Genomic DNA, 4,474 nt, shown 5'->3' with positions numbered 1-4,474 from the left:
TCTCTCTGTGAGTCATATTCACCTCCACAGCACCTAAAACATCGTTGTTTTGTAACAATGTGTTTTCACTTAATAATTGCAACTTATTAAAAAATGAATCTGTAACAAATTACTTATGCTTGTAAGTACAGATTACCTTTGTGTAAAACTGGGATTTGGAATTATTAATTAAACTTACAAAAGAAGTTGTATTATCAATTATATTTTATAATATTAGTAAATTATAATCTCAACAAAAGTTACTGAGATTACAAAAGCAAATAAATTTGCTTTGGGGTTTAAGTTTATTCTAAATGGCTCATTGTGTCTTCATTTTCCATTTCTACCTTTCATATATACAGCATTTAGAGAGAGAAGGGAACATAAATTATGTAAAATATATTTGATTGTTATATATAAAAATATATATATATTTATATATATATATAAATTTATATATATAAATATATATAAATATTTGAAGTATTAAAAGATCAGGGGTGTATGTGGTTGTTATATGTTGTATATATTCATCACACAAATACTGTGAGGTAATATGCAATCACTAGTGCAGTTTCTGGAGATAAGAAACTGAGGAACAAAGATATAACTTACTAATTATTTATGATATGACTACTCATGAGTTCAGGAACAAGATATGCACAGTTAGAACAGCAACATCAAATCCCATAATATTGGGTGGAATTGAAACATCCCATTGGCTTCATGTGACAGACATCTGCATTTTAAACAGCACATGGAAAGAAACTCTGGATTATTCCACATGGATGCTCCCATAAGACTATGTCTGTTGTTCACATTAGTTAATAGGTGTGATTAGGAAAAAAATGTTTTATTGACTTTAAAACATTTTCCAAGTAGAAAGGGATCAAATGCGTTGGACAGAAGAAAATGGAAATGTGGTAGATAATATTTTATATAGATAATTATAAACAGACTGTCAAGAAACATCCTTAGAACTGTGGAAGTCTAAGAACTAGGTACTCAAAACTCTATGTCTCTTTTGTAGTTCGGACTCATGGCAGCTCAACTTGATCTCAGGTCTGTTTATTTCTCTGTTTATTATGAAGTAGTTAATTTCACTATTCTGTCTATCTCTCCCTAATGATAGCTTCCTCATAATTGCTGTTTCCTTTGAAAGTTGGCTCTTTATTATCGCACATAGACCCCAGTATACTTTGACACCCTTAAAGTTTCTTCTCAGGTTTATGCCCTGATACTAATTGCCTCGTTATCTTGATATTTGTTAGATCAAATTTAAAATAAAATGAATATAGTAATAAAATATGAGCTATTTCACATTTTATCACATCATAGAATTCTAATCATTTTATGTAAAACCAACTTTGAATTACATAAGCAATGCTCCTAATCTGACTAGTAAATGGTAGACAAGGAGGGAAATGGTCAGGAGAGGCCAATGATTGTTGTATGTTCAATTAGCTATGTTGGTACTGATTTAATTTTGTGTCTAATACTGTTTTTTAGGTACCTAATATGTCACCTAATATCACAAATTTACATTTGTGATAAAGGCACGCATTATTTTTAATATAAAGTTGGATCTATTCAAGAGGGAATAGACATACAAAAACATTTTAAATAAACAAATATGAATATAATTAATTATCTAAAAAAATTGTAAGCAGAATAAGAGTATATACTCTTGTAAAGTCATCAGAGAATTCTATGGAAAAGTGGCATGTGAAAAAAATCAAGAAGAATAGAGGATTAAATGAAGGAAGCTGTGGCCTCCCCTGGGAGAATGGTGCTTCTGAGAGTCCTGCGAGATGAACACGCATAGACAGTTAGAGAGAAGTCGAGGATATTGAGGTTGGAAGCTGTGAATGACAGGAAAGTAAAGTGATAACATCTGAAAGCTAGCAGAGACTTTTAGACCATAGAAAGGATGTTGATCTTAATTTCTGAGATAGGTACCTATTTGAACATTTGAACAAAGATGTGCCATGATACAACTTATGGCTTTAAAGACATGTGACTATAGAATATTTAGTAGAGTGACAAGAATAAACTTAGGAAATTTGTCTTTAATGTAGGTACCATGATTGATAAATGTCTAATTAAATATATAATTAAGCTTAACTGCTAGAATCAAGAATATAGTGCAGTGAAAGAAAATGACTATATTTAAAACATATTGTTAACCAAAAACACCCAGTTTTAGGGATGAATATTTTAGAAGCATTCGCAGTACTTGTAGACGTTTGTATTCATGAAGTATCCTGTCACATATTGGTATAAAGTTCAAAAACCTCCAGTGCTACTTTCAATTAGTTCCTTTTGCTAATGCATTACAGAGTTCTGTTTGTACTAAAAGTATGACCTATTCATTTCATACTCATTAAGAAATCAATGTTTTTAGAGCAAATGTTACAAATGAATATTTAATTTAGTTACAATTAAGAATGTGTATTTACAGAACATTTCTTATTAATTAGTACAAACCCAAATGGCTAAATATAGAATCGTTTGACCTTCCACTATAACCATTCATTTGTCTCTGCATTATTTTCAAAAATCACTGGCACTTGATTTAATCCTGCAAGTCTCCCTCTGTAAACACAGCTTTTCCTAATGAGATCTTACCCTCCAGGTGGTATTACTTGTTCAGGTCTTTGTAATTCTCCATAAGAATCAAATACTTAAACCTCCATATTCCAAGAAAAGTTTAATATCCAGAAGCAAATCTAATAAAGTGTTGTTATAAAGCTCACTCCATTCTTGATCAAAATGAAACAAAGACAAACTAGTGATTTTTCTCAAAATGAATTCCTTAGTACAAACTCTATGCATTTAGTTAGAGGAGATTTAGGAATCCCATCTTGGAAAGGAACCTGCTTCTCATTAAAGCTATCTATGCTCACTTTTTATCTTTGGATTTTCTTCTCATTAAAAATAATGTTGACATCAAGTAGTTGAAAACTATGTTGTGAAAATATTTAGTAAATCAGTTTAGGAATTTCTAAATCCCTGCGTTCGGTAAATCAGGAGAAAAAAGAACAAGTCACAGACTGCCCCCAGGAAATTACCCATGCACTTCTTTTTCATTTCAGTTCCCCACAGAAGTTACAAACAAAAGAAGTTACTAAAGAAGTTGCTTAATCAAACAAAAAACCAATAGATTATACACGTATAAGCCACCAAGTCTTGAGCACAGACTGCCAGTTTCTACTTTCACTGCAGTAGTTTAGGAATACTAAACTCCAGACCATTTAAATCACTTTGGTGTTGTTGCTGTTGTTAGTTGCCATAAAGTAGGATCCATCTCAGTGACCTTGTTGGTGGTGGTGGTGGGGGGGTGCCTGTTGTTATGTGCCCCCAAGTCAGTTATGACTCATAGTGACATGTACAACAGAACATCAGCTGGTCTTGCACCGTCCTCAGTTGTTCTTTGCTTGCCTCCGTTATGATCCTGTGTATAACAAAAGGAACCATTGCCCAGTCCTGCCACATCCTCACAGTTATAGCTAAGTTTGAGACTATTAGTGTAGCCACAATGTAAACCCCAAACCGAAGATCTTCTATATTCTCACTGGCCCTCAAGTTTACCAAACATAATGTCTTTCTTCAAAGACTTTTACCACAAAGTAATCCAAAGTACACGAGATAAAGTCACAACATCCTAACTTCGACTGAGATCCTTCCAGACAGGTTTGCTCTTTCTTTTGTCAGGCCGTGGTGTGGTCAATATTCTTAACAAAAACTATAATTCAGAAGCTTTAATTCTCTGAGAGTCCTTTTTCACTGCCAAGCTTTTCCACAGTTTACAGATAACAGAAAGGATCATGGCTTGAGTAAGCCAAAAAATGGTTTTCAAAGTGATATATTTGCTTTTGTTTTTAACACTTTTAGGAGATATCGTCTACTATATCTGCCCCATGCAATGTGCCACTTGACTTTTAATCACTGATTTTATGGACATTGATTGTGAATGGAAGAAACGGAAATTCTCAACAACTTAACATGTTCTCCATTTATCATGATGCTGCTAACTAGTCCCACTTGAGGACTTTTGTTTTCTTTATATTAGCCCCACTGGGCTCTGGGTGAGCACTGGTGGGCGGCAGCCCTGGATTGGGACAGGGATGATGTCAGGACAGCTCAGGGCTGGGCCCAGGTCAGAGCCAATTCCCTGCTCTCCAAGGGCCTCCAAGCCAGGGAAGCCGGGCTTAGGTCCTGGGCCCCCGGGCTGGAGGGTTGTTGTTCCGACCAAGGGAGATAAAAGGCCAGTGGTCCAGTGGGGGTGGGGGGTGGGGAGTAATGAAGACAATACTCCCTGCCACTGAGTGGATTCTAACTCATAATGACCTTAGGGGAAAAGATAGAACTGCTCCTGTGGGTTTCAGAGACTGTAAACCTTGACCCAGTAGAAAGCTTTATCTTCCTCCAGTGGAACAGCCAGTGGTTTCAAACTGTGGACCTGGTGGTAAGCAGCTCAACTTGTAACTCACTA

Source organism: Echinops telfairi, unplaced genomic scaffold (genome assembly GCF_000313985.2).
Source record: "Echinops telfairi isolate 266 unplaced genomic scaffold, ASM31398v2 ScPeMD7_7468;HRSCAF=8506_0, whole genome shotgun sequence".
Classification (NCBI taxonomy): Eukaryota; Metazoa; Chordata; class Mammalia; order Afrosoricida; family Tenrecidae; genus Echinops; species Echinops telfairi.
The sequence above is the reverse complement of the archived record's forward strand: the minus strand, read 5'-3'. Positions refer to the sequence as shown.